We start from the raw sequence: 13,330 nt of genomic DNA, 5'->3' as shown, positions 1-13,330 counted from the left end.
CCGACCCTTGCGAATTCGCATTTTGTCCTTCAAACCTCACACGCCACTCAGGCGTCGGTGCTGGGCTGTGTTTTGTCGGCCCGTGGAAAGCTAGACGGGCGTCTCTTCCAGAACCATCTTGCTTCCCATCTGTTCCGTTGCGATTATCTCTCCATCTCCCCCTCCCCTCCTTTTCCCCAAGTTTTAATTAATGGAAGGCTTGGCAGAGGGAGTGGGAAGGAGTGGGAGAAATAATAAATTCCTCCCACAGGAAGTGGTCGCTGCGTATCGTGGGGGGCTAGCGAGGGCCGCATTCGCCCGCCCAGGGGCCGCAGGGGGATGCAGCGAGGAGTGCATGTGGTCATCGCTCGTTCTCACACATTGTGTGTGTGTGTGTGTGTGTGTGTGTGTTGCACACACAGTGTCTCCCTTTTCTCTGCTGGCGAAGGTGGAAGGTCATCATCAAATCATTGATCTGATGATCAGGAAGGGGGCAGTTTGTATCGATAGCTATGCAACCTTTAGAGGACATCTCAAGGCAGCCTTCTATAGGGAAGCTTTTAAATGTTTTCTTATGTTTTTATATATGTTGGAAGCCACCCAGAGGGGCTGGGGCAACCTAGTCAGATGGATGGGGTATTATTATTATTATCATCATCATCATCATCATCATTATTATTGAATAGGACCCCCCCTTTTCATCAGAGAAATGTTGGAGGGCATGCAATTCCCAGAGTGATTAAACAGCCACACCCTCTTCCTAGGGAACTCAAGTTGACAAATAATAAATTATTATTCTTTATTACAAATCGATTTTTGTAATAAAGCTATGGTTTTCCCAGTAGTGATGTATGGAAGTGAGAGCTGGACCATAAAGAAGCATCTTAAAAAGCAGAGACATCACCTTGCCGACAAAGGTCCATATAGTAAAAGCTATGGTTTTCCCAATAGTGATGTATGGAAGTGAGAGCGGGACCATAAAGAAGGCTGATCGCCGAAGAATGGATGCTTTTGAATTCTGGTGCTGGAGGAAACTCTTAAGAGTCCCATGGACTGCAAGAAGATCAAACCTCTCCATTCTGAAGGAAATCAGCCCTGAGTGCTCACTGGAAGGACAGATCCTGAAGCTGAGGCTCCAATACTTTGGCCACCTCATGAGAAGAGAAGACTCCCTGGAACAGACCTTGATGTTGGGAAAGATGGAGGGCACAAGGAGAAGGGGACGACGGAGGACGAGATGGTGGGACAGTGTTCTCGAAGCTACAATCATGAGTTTGACCAAACTGCGGGAGGCAGTGGAAGACAGGAGGGCCTGGCGTGCTCTGGTCCAGGGGGTCACGAAGAGGAGGACACAACTAAACGACTAAACAACAACCATCACAAATTGATCATCATCATCATCTCGATCAGGGCTATAATTTCTGTCTGACTGGGGACCTTAGATTGGCCCGATTCCAGGGGAACATCTGACCCAGATCGAGCCCCCAAATCAATTAGGGGTTGGGGGCTAATGTTTAATTCGGGATTTAAACCGAAATTTAATGCACAGTCAGGAGTGGGGCTGGTTGGGGAGAGAAGGAGACAGTGTCTCCCCGGAAGGTGCTTGCAAAGGAGCTTCCTGCAACCCGCAGGATTTAATCCTCCACTCCGCAGCTGGTGGGTGCAGGATTTGGCCCTGCTGGGGGTCTGCTTTTCCAGCGACTTCTCTGCCATTCCAGGATGTCTCCACCTGGCCCAGGCGATTCAAATCCCCCGACCCGATTCACTTTGGGATTCTGGCGTCAGCCAAGTCCAGGCCGCATCCTGAATCCCATTCATTTTGCTGCTCCTGCCGGCCCAAATCAGTGAGCCGGGGGGGGGGGAGCGAAGATGCCCGCGTGCCAAATCTGGCCACCACGGTTGGAGGCGTCGGTCGCACCTGTTCTGTATAATAATATAATTGATCTGGTGTGGCGTGAAATGCCAACGCTTAGTCACCTTGAAGAGAGGGATGCGAAAGCCGCCCACAAGCTGATAGTTAGAGCCACAGTGCAAGTTTTTCACCCCTGTGCTAATTGAAGAATTAGAAGAGAGAGAGGGAAAGGTTTGCTAGTGATGCCTGCTTGCGTCAGCTTAACATTTCTGATACAGCTGTACCTTGGTTCTCAAACGCCTTGGTACTCAAAACAACTTGGAGCCCAAACATTGCAAACCCAGAAGGAAGTGTTCTGGTTTGCGAACATACCCTATTTTTCGCTCTATAAGACGCACCAGACCACAAGACGCACCTAGTTTTTGGAGGAGGAAAACAAGAAAAAAACATATTCTGAATCTCAGAAGCCAGAACAGCAAGAGGGATCGCTGCGCAGTGAAAGCAGCAATCCCTCTTGCTGTTCTGGCTTCTGGGATAGCTGTGCAGCCTGCATTCGCTCCATAAGACGCACACACATTTCCCCTTACTTTTTAGGAGGGAAAAAGTGAGTCTTATAGAGCAAAAAATACAGTATTTTGGAAGCCAAACATGCTCCGTTTTGAGTGTTACGCTGAGGTCTCTCTGTTTTTGCTATTTACTTTGCGCTTTTGTTTTTGCGGCTCTTTGTTTTGTTTTGTTTTTGTGGCTGTGTGGAACCCAGTTCAGCTACTGATGGATCGATTGTGTGACTGCAGTACAGTGGTATATGCACAAAGTATCAAATGTGGTGACAGTAATACTAATGCAACAAAACAGCAACGCCACTACAGGAATAGAGATAGACTTGTAACCATTCAAGCAACAAACATTCTAAGGTGCCATTTGCAAAATAAAGCCTGGAGATACTGTAAACATGGAGTGGATAAATGTACAAGATGTTGAGATACAGTTGTGCATTGTCTATTCCAGTTATTATTCTAGTAAATTTGGTTTTATATTTATAAGCCAGTTTGTGGTGGTGGTGTTTTGTTGCAGTAAAGTGGTACCTCAGGTTAAGTACTTAACTCGTTCTGGAGGTCCGTTCTTAACCTGAAACTGTTCTTAACCTGAGGTACCACTTTAGCTAATGGGGCCTCCCGCTGCCGCCGCACAATTTCTGTTCTCATCCTGAAGCAAAGTTCTTAACCCGAGGTAATATTTCTGGATTAGCAGAGTCTGTAACCTGAAGCATCTGTAACCTGAAGCATCTGTAGCCTGAGGTACCACTGTACATTGTCTATAGCTTTCATTTTACAGATCAACGGTCTCGTTTGATAGTAAAATTCATGCAAAATTGCTGTTTTAGGGGTTGCTTTTAAAAGTCTGGAACTGATCAATCCGTTTTGCATTACTTTCTATGTATGGGAAAGCGCTCCTTGCTTTTGGAACGCTTTGGTTTTGGAACGGACTTCTGGAACGGATTCAGTTTCAGAACGAAAGGTACCACTGTATTTGGAAGTGAAAAAGAGGCGTGGCCTTGCGAGGGTCCCGGGGGCCGCATTCTGCTAGCCAGGGTGGCTGGATTTGGCCTGCCGACCAGAAGTGCACCATCCCTTCTGTATCTGTGCTCTCCCAGAATCCTCCCCTCCTTCTCTATACGATATATAAATACGCGATATAGAATTATTATTAAACCAATTCTATCTCTGGCGTCTCACTTCTTGGATTCTAATTATACACCAGCTGGAAAGTTCAGTTTAACAAGTGTAAACATAATCCGACATCACAGTCTTCTCACCTCGTCCGCGTCTTGGGAGAATATATATATATATATATATATATATATGCAGGTTTTGGTGTCCTCGGGTGTCTTCCCGTGTAAAAGTTGGGGTATATATATATTTGTGTGTGTGTGTGTGTGTAATATCCCCCCCCCAAAAAAAAACCCAACCCTCTGCAACAACCCACAGACAACCCCAGCGAGCGAGCGCCTCATCGAAGGATTAAGGAGACTTCAAGGAAGGAGATCTTGGTGGAAATTAATTTTCAGGCTCCCTGAGAAAAGGATATGTGGCGTTTGCAAGGTGGGTGGGAGGGAGGGAGGGGTGAGCTGGGAGCCAAAACAAGGTTGCTTGGCTGCCTGTTCTGTTCACTGGCAAACTCATTTCAGATGCTTGATTGCCAGTGTGTGCAGGGGGGGGCCTGATGGAGAGGGAGGGTGGGGGGCTGTTTGCCCAAGTTCCTGGCATCCTGGAGTGATGGAATACGGGAGGGAGAGAAAGAGTTTGGGGAATGAATGTGTTTGGGGAGATGTTTTTAGTGAGTCTCCTCTGAGTTCGTTGGGTGTTGGTTGCTGGGGGTGGGGGAAAGTACCGTATTTTTTGCTCCATAAGACTCACTTTTTCCCTCCTAAAAAGTAAGGGGATATGTGTGTGCGTCTTATGGAGCGAATGCAGGCTGAGCAGCTATCCCAGAAGCCAGAACAGCAAGAGGGATTGCTGCTTTCACTGTGCAGCGATCCCTCTTGCTGTTCTGGCTTCTGAGATTCAGAATACTTTTTTTCTTGTTTTCCTCCTCCAAAAACTAGGTGTGTCTTGTGGTCTGGTGCGTCTTATAGAGCGAAAAATACGGTATTTGTTTATTTTGTTCCGTTCGTGAATCACTTCCTCCAAAAAACACACGACGAAAAGCATCCCTAAAAGAAATGCACGTCTAAAAAGTGGGGGGAACAAATTCACCTCAAAACTATTCCCTCTGTAAAAGGTATTAACGCCAGCCTTCCAACATGAGGAGTAGGAACATGGCTCTTTAGAATCAAAAAGCCGAGGGTTTCTCGATTTTGTGCAAAGTGCACATCCAAAAAGGGATGGAAACAGTTTCAGGTCACACCGATTTCGTTCACACCTCCCGTCAGATGTCAAGGAAATAAAGAACTATCTGACTTTTAGAAGACATTCGAAGGCAGTCCTGTTTGGGGAAGTTTTTGATGTATGATGTTTTATTGTGCTTTTAATATTCTGTTGAGAGCTGCCCAGAGTGGCTGGGGAAGCCCAGCCAGATGGGTGGGATTAGAGATGTAAAATTTCCAGAAATTTTGAAGCCATGGGGGGAAACATCCCCCCCCCCATTTTTTTCCAGGGGGGAAATGGAAATTTTGGGGAAATGGAAAAAAAGTTCATTGTGGAGTAGTTTTAAAAAACAACAACCAGAAGACACAACATATACATGCAGTTTATTCTATCCATCTCATTTTCTGAACTACTGCTATCATTTTCCATTTCTTCTTCCTCTTCGTCATTTTTCTCATGGACTTCTTAAAAAAACGGCTTTGGGGGAAAACAGGGGGAAACCTGTTTATTATAAACCGCTTGATGGTAAGAGAGCTTCTAAACAGTTTACAAAAATGTACAACAGAAAATTAAAATGATAGATAAAACACAGTTAAAAGCAGGTATTTGAGAGTATTCAAAAGATGATTAAAGTCAGCAGTGGTTATTTAAAAATAACAACCAGAAGACACAACATATTTGTTGTTGTTTAGTCATTTAGTCGTGTCCGACTCTTCGTGACCCCCTGGACCAGAGCACGCCAGGCACCTCTGTCCTCCACTACCTCCCGCAGTTTGGTCAAACTCATGCTGGTAACCTCGAAAACACTATCCAACCATCTCGTCCTCTGTCGTCCCCTTCTCCTTGTGCCCTCCATTTTCCCCAGCATCAGGGTCTTTTCCAGGGAGTCTTCTCTTCTCCTGAGGTGGCCAAAGTCTTGGAGCCTCAGCTTCAGGATCTGTCCTTCCAGTGAGCACTCAGGGCTGATTTCCTTCAGAATGGAGAGGTTTGATCTTCTTGCAGTCCTTGGGACTCTCAAGAGTCTCCTCCAGCACCAGAATTCAAAAGCATCAATTCTTCGGCGATCAGCCTTCTTTATGGTCCAGCTCTCACTTCCATACATCACTACTGGGAAAACCATAGCTTTAACTATACGGACCTTTGTTGGCAAGGTGACGTCTCTACTTCTCAAGATGCTGTCTAGGCCTGTCATTGCCCTTCTCCCAAGAAGCAGGCGTCTTTTAATTTCGTGACTGCTGTCACCATCTGCAGTGATCATGGAGCCCAAGAAAGTAAAATCTCTCACTGCCTCCATTTCTTCCCCTTCTATTTGCCAGGAGGTGATGGGACCAGTGGCCATGATCTTAACACAACATATACATGCAGTTTATTCTATCTATCTCATTTTCTGAACTACTGCTATCATTTTCCATTTCTTCTTCCTCTTCGTCATTTTTCTCATGGACTTCTGAAAATACAGCTTTGGGGGGAAACGGGGGGAAACCTGTCCCCCCCCCAAAAAAATTCCGGCTTTTTCCCAGGCCTTCTTCCCATCTCTACTTGAGGACAGTCAGGGCAAAGCGTAAGGCAATTTTTTTGCATGCCAGGCCCAGAAGGTACCAACATCTAGTTACTGAATAGTATGTTGCACTAAGGCTCAATCTGTTTGAAAAGAAAAGGGGTGTGTGTGTGTGTGTGTGTGTGTGTGTGTGTGTGTGTGTTTTAAATTGAATTTTTATAAACCGCTTGATGGTAAGAGAGCTTCTAAGCAGTTTACAAAAATGTACAACAGAACATTAAAACGATTGATGAAACACAGTTAAAAGCCGGTATTTGAGAGTATTCAAAAGGTGATTAAAGTCAGCAGTGGTTAAGAGGAAGTAAATCGCATGCAGCTTCTACGTGTTCAGATGGGCTGGCCATAATGAAAATGTTTCGAGCTGTTACCGGAAAGAGTACAGTGAGAGTACCAAAAGTGTGGGTACTGGAAGGCCTGGGGGGGATGAAAAAAGGGGGGCAGGTTTCCCCCCCCTGTTTTCCCCCAAAGCCACTTTTTTTCAGGAAAAATTGGGAGGGGGAAGCTGTGTGGAATATTCAAACTATTGAATTTTTCATTTTTTGCGGGGAAGGGGGGGAATGGCTTTGAAAAAACGGGGGGAAACCTGGGTTTCCCCCCAATTTTTCCATTTCCCCCCAGGCCTTCTAGCGGGGTAAAAATAATAATTAATTACAACTACTGTTCATAAAAGCAATCTGTTTTCTTCTGCCACGAGGACTATGAACTTGACCTTTAAAAATAAATTAAAAGTCCAGTGTTCTCAGTTTTGTGCGAAACTCCTGTTGGTTCACCTCTTTGTTCCAAAGGCCACCCCGTGCTTTTCTCCCCACAGACCCTTTCCATCTCTCCTCCCCTCTCCCCGGCTAGGCGATTCTGCCTCCATAAATATCACACAGCTGTTTTCCTTGCCATGCATGGCTAAAACGTGCACCACCCATAGGCTATTTATAAAGGCTGGCGCTTTGCCCCTCGGTCTGGGAAGGCTGCCCCGTTGCCCAGGGCGTTGGGAATCCGCTTCGTGTTCCTTCTCCTCACGTTCCGTTTGTGGGTCTTATTCCACAACGACCTTTCGAGGTAGGCAAATTCCTTTTTTAAAAAAAACAACAACGCAGCAGTAAAGCGAAATTGGGATGAATCTGTGACCGCCGTGGGGCTTGAACTATTGCAGCAATGCTGAAGCCACCTGGGGTTCAACTCGTTGAGCCGAAAGGGCTCCCCCAAGGACATCTAGCCCACCCCCTCGCCGGCGCAGGAAACCCACCAATCAGGCAGCCACCAGTCTTTTGCTTACAAACCTCTAGGCCAGGGGTCTGCAACCTTTAAGACAAAAAGAGCCACTTGGACCCGTTTCCGAAGAAAAACAAAACTGGGAGCCGCAAAACTCGTCATTATAAAAATAACTTTTTTGTCACTTTTTTATTATTTCTTTGTTTGACCCCTCAGAATTACTCCTCCTCATAGAAATAAACGTTAAATTAACAAGTTACCTTTTTTTGTGTGTGTGTTCTTCACTCCCCTTCAAAACAGTGACCAGCGTACATGCCCCCTTTCAATGCAGTGACCAGCGTACATGCCCCTTACAATGTAGCGGGCGGGCGGGAAGGTGACGTCGGGACGGTGCATGACTAACGCACGCACCGCCCCCATGCGACGTCACAGCCAGTACAGCGCCCGCCACAGTGGGGAGTGTCAGGGCGCACAATGCGCCTCCTCCCCTCGCTAGTATCCGTCCCGGAGCCGCGGCAAAGGTGTAAAAGAGCCACATGCGGCTCCGGAGCCGCGGGTTGCAAACCCCTGATCTAGGCCATATATTTTATATTTTATTTTCAAAGCGAAATTGCAACAAAAATTACAAACATCAAATCCAAAAAAGGGGGGGAGGAAATGAAACAAAAAGAACAGAAAACAAACCTACCAAGAAAACCATGATATCTTAACAAACTTTACGTACAAATACACGTACATATTGACTTCCTTCCTCTGTTCTGAGACCTCAAAATTTTTAATCTTTCTGAATTGTTGTGTCTAATGTAAGTCACCTCTATCTTTATACCTTTTGCACCGTTTTTCCCATTTCTTTAACCCTACAAAGCTTCATTCATTATATACCGATATACTTACTCTAGAACATGGGTAGACAAACTAAGGCCCGGGGGCCGGATCTGGCCCAATCGCCTTCTAAATCCGGCCCGTTGATGGTCCAGGAATCAGCATGTTTTTACATGAGTAAATGTGTCTTTTCATTTAAAATGCATCTCTGGGTTATTTGTGGGGCATAAGAATTCATTCATCCTCCCCCCCCCCCCATATAGCCCATATAGGTTTTAGGATTAGCCGCCGTACGATGTGGCAGTAGCCACGAAGCTCAGGCTTGGTTAGGATTCAAAATGGAGATAGACTGCTCTTGAATTAGGAGGCTCTATTTCCAAAGTTTTCACCACGACTAGGCTGCCTGTCAGCATGCTATTTTTTAAAAAATGTTTTTATCATTGATGCTTCGCAATATGTTTCTAATGTTGTACACCGTCTTGAGATCTTTTGATAAAGGGCAATATATCATTTGAAATTATTATTGTTATTAGGTAAAGGTAAAGGTACCCCTGTCCGTACGGGCCAGTCTTGCCAGACTCTAGGGTTGTGCGCCCATCTCACTCAAGAGGCCGGGGGCCAGCGCTGTCCGGAAACACTTCCGGGTCACGTGGCCAGCGTGACATCGCTGCTCTGGCGAGCCAGAGCCGCACACGGAAACGCCGTTTACCTTCCCGCTAGTAAGCGGTCCCTATTTATCTACTTGCACCCGGGAGTGCTTTCGAACTGCTAAGTTGGCAGGCGCTGGGACCGAGCAACGGGAGCGCACCCCGCCTCAGGGATTCGAACCGCCAACCTTTCGATTGGCAAGCCCTAGGCGCTGATGCTTTTACCCACAGCGCCACCCGCGCCCCCCCATTATTGTTATTAGTCAGCATTTATTACAGTTTCTTAAGGAAACTGTAATATTCTGAAGGAAATCAGCCCTGAGTGCTCACTGGAAGGACAGATCCTGAAGCTGAGGCTCCAAGACTTTGGCCACCTCATGAGAAGAGAAGACTCCCTGGAAAAGACCCTGATGTTGGGAAAGATGGAGGGCACAAGGAGAAGGGGACGACAGAGGACGAGATGGTGGGACAGTGTTCTCAAAGCTACCAGCATGAGTTTGACCAAACTGCGGGAGGCAGTGGAAGACAGGAGGGCCTGGCGTGCTCTGGTCCAGGGGGTCACGAAGAGGCGGACACGACTAAACAACAACAACATTACAGTTTCAACTTTCCACTCTGTTATGACGTAGTATAAGGCTGCATACGCACCTTACATTCAAAGCACAAAGACTCAAAGCACAAAGATTCAAAGCACATGAAGAGTGACTAGTGGGGTGCCACAGGGTTCTGTCTTGGGCCCGGTCTTATTCAACATCTTTCTCAACAACTTGGATGATGGACTCAAGGGCATCCTGATCAAATTTGCAGATGACACCAAACTGGGAGGGGTGGCTAACACCTCAGAGGACAGGATCACACTTCAAAACGACCTTGACAGATTAGAGAACTGGGCCAAAACAAACAAGATGAACTTTAACAGGGAGAAATGTAAAGTATTGCACTTGGGCAAAAAAAATGAGAGGCACAAATACAAGATGGGTGACACCTGGCTTGAGAGCAGTACATGTGAAAAGGATCTAGGAGTCTTGGTTGACCACAAACTTGACATGAGCCAACAGTGTGACGCGGCAGCTAAAAAAGCCAATGCAATTCTGGGCTGCATCAATAGGAGTATAGCATCTAGATCAAGGGAAGTAATAGTGCCACTGTATTCTGCTCTGGTCAGACCTCACCTGGAGTACTGTGTCCAGTTCTGGGCACCACAGTTCAAGAAGGACACTGACAAACTGGAACGTGTCCAGAGGAGGGCAACCAAAATGGTCAAAGGCCTGGAAACGATGCCTTATGAGGAACGGCTAAGGGAGCTGGGCATGTTTAGCCTGGAGAAGAGGAGGTTAAGGGGTGATATGATAGCCATGTTCAAATATATAAAAGGATGTCACATAGAGGATGGAGAAAGGTTGTTTTCTGCTGCTCCAGAGAAGCGGACACGGAGCAATGGATCCAGACTACAAGAAAGAAGATTCCACCTAAACATTAGGAAGAACTTCCTGACAGTAAGAGCTGTTCGACAGTGGAATTTGCTGCCAAGGAGTGTGGTGGAGTCTCCGTCTTTGGAGGTCTTTAAGCAGAGGCTTGACAACCATATGTCAGGAGTGCTCTGATGGTGTTTCCTGCTTGGCAGGGGGTTGGACTCGATGGCCCTTGTGGTCTCTTCCAATTCTATGATTCTATGATTGCTGGGAACTATAGTATGTTAAGGGTGCTTGGAACTGTAGGTCTGGGAGGGGCAAACTACAGTTCCCAGATTCCTTAGAAGAAGGGCTGTGCTTTACGGTGTGTATATGCAGCCTAACTTGCAGCACACAAACCCCTCTTTTATTTTTTTAAAAGGGGCTATTCTAGGCGCTGTTTAGACAATACCTCCCCATATTGCAGAGAAGCAGGATTGAATCTCGTCGTCCCATCCTGCCACACACATCCCCTTTTCTCTCGGTGCAACTTTTCCCCTGTAGTAATTGGAGGAACATCTGGGCCTCTGGCTCACGCGCGCACACAGAGAGAGACTGCGCTCCCCAAGGAAGCAAAACTACGCCAGGTAGACGTCGAGAAAGGAGACAGACAGTTCCCACAAGAGTTTCCTCTCACGTCACCAGACTGTCGGTGACCGATTCTTCTGTGACTTTGGGGATCCAGAGAGACAGGGGCGTGTGGGGAGAGAGGGGGGTGCTGGTTAAGCAGGGCTGGAGGTTTAAATACTGTCTCAAGGCAAATCTAACAAAATCTAGTATTGTGTGGCGAGTTCCCGCCCCCCCCCCAGTGGAAATAATGACACAATTAGTAAGGTTAATGGGCTAAATAAGGCCGCAACTTTATTGGTTACAGGTGATGATTGGTATTGGCTTAGGCATTGGTCCTAACCGACTAAAGTGGCACCTCGGGTTACATACGCTTCAGGTTACACACTCCGCTAACCCAGAAATAGTGCTTCAGGATAAGAACAGAAATTGGGCTCCAGCAGCGCGGCGGCAGCAGGAGGCTCCATTAGCTAAAGTGGTGCTTCAGGTTAAGAACAGTTTCAGGTTAAGAACGGACCTCCGGAATGATTTAAGTACTTAACCCGAGGTACCACTGTATATCCGACTTCAGCCCATCCGCTTGAAGTCCAGGAAGGGTTAACCACCAGTAGGGGGAGTTCTGCTGATGCACATCAACTAGGAACTCCCCCAGGGTCACCAATAGGGGGCGTGCCTTAGGCCCTCACCTCCCCAGGCTTTGGAAAGGGCCACGCCCCCCAGAATCGTTTATCGGACTACCCTTCAATATGTGGGGCAGGTGATGGCGCTACCTCCCCTCTTCCATCTACAGAACTATACCAATGCCTAACTGCCAATACCCAGAAAGTTGTGACGATTTGCTACGAGGTAGGCGAAAACCAAAGGGACGCAGGTGGCGCTGTGGGTTAAACCACAGAGCCTAGGACTTGCCAATCAGAAGGGTGAGCTCCCGTTGCTCGGTCCCAGCTCCTGCCAACCTAGCAGTTCGAAAGCACGTCAAAGTGCAAGTAGATAAATAGGTACCACTCCGGTGGGAAGGTAAACGGCATTTCCGTGCGCTGCTCTGGTTCGCCAGAAGCGGCTTAGTCATGCTGGCCACATGACCCGGAAGCTGTACCCCGGCTCCCTCGGCCAATAAAGCGAGATGAGCCCAGAGTCGGCCACGACTGGACCTAATGGTCAGGGGTCCCTTTTACTTTAGGCGAAAACCAAGTGGCTGGTGCCAATTTGCCAAGCGGAAAAATTCCTCCCAGGCCCCTCAATGGCAACCAACCGAGGTCCACAGCAAGGTCAAGGAATGAAAACCTTATAGGGCGGGGAAAAGCAGGAACAGCTGGCTGGCAGCAAAGAGGGAGATCCCTGGCCGCGTCCTGGTTTAAATAGAGAAGGCCATGCCCCCTGAGCCAGCCGATTGGCTAGCCGGGGGTGACGCGGCTGGGAATCCCCCCAATCGCGTGGAGGGGCCATGAAGCCCACAGCCCCACCTCCTCCGTAGGGCAGAAGTGGCTTAAACACTGACAACTGGGAGACACTGGCCTGTGAGCGCTCCAGTTGGAGAACAGCCTTTACCAAAGGTGTCATGGGCTTTGAAGACACTCGAACTCAGGACGCAAGGGATAAATGTGCTAAGAGGAAGGCACGCTTGGCAAATCCACACCGGGATCAACTCCTGTCCGGAAACCAGTGTCCCCACTGTGGTAGGATGTGTGGATCCAGAATTGGCCTCCACAGTCACTTACGGACTCATTGTTAAAACCGTGTTTGTGGAAGACAATCTTAATCGGCTACGAGGGATCGCCAAAGAAGAAGAAGAAGAAGAGCTGGAAAGGAGAGAGAGAGAGAGAGAGAGAGAGAGAGAGAGGCCTTAAGAGACAACTCCTTTTAAAATTCTGAATTACTGTACTTTTCCATTTATAAGACGCCCCCGTGTATAAGAGCGCCCCCTGTTTTGGGGGACTCAGGTTTAAGAAAATCTTAAATACACTATCCATGTATAAGACGCCCCCTAATTTTTGACATTTATTTTTAAGGGGAGGGACTAGTCTTATACACAGAAAAATACGGTAATTTGTGGCGGCGCTCAACTGCTCTTCATCAGGGCTCGTGAGGAAAGTCTCTGCCCTCAAGGAGCTTACAGCGTAGAACTGGGCAGCTAAGAAAAGATGAGGCTAGATGGCTTGAAATGGATAGCCTAGAGTCCTACTCTGAGTAGAACCTTTTCGGATGAAGTCTTAACAGTTTGGCACCAGTAAGAAACTTCGTCCGATCCTGTGAATTTCAGCCTGCGCTGTAATAAATCCTAGATAATTCTGTGCTTCTCGCTCTGCTGGTATCGAACCCAGTGAACTGAATATTTAGATGATGCTTTCCCTTCGTTTCATTATAGGTTTGTCCGGAAAGTG

The sequence above is a fragment of the Podarcis muralis genome, chromosome 16 (assembly GCF_964188315.1).
Source record: "Podarcis muralis chromosome 16, rPodMur119.hap1.1, whole genome shotgun sequence".
Taxonomy (NCBI): Eukaryota; Metazoa; Chordata; class Lepidosauria; order Squamata; family Lacertidae; genus Podarcis; species Podarcis muralis.
The sequence above is the reverse complement of the archived record's forward strand: the minus strand, read 5'-3'. Positions refer to the sequence as shown.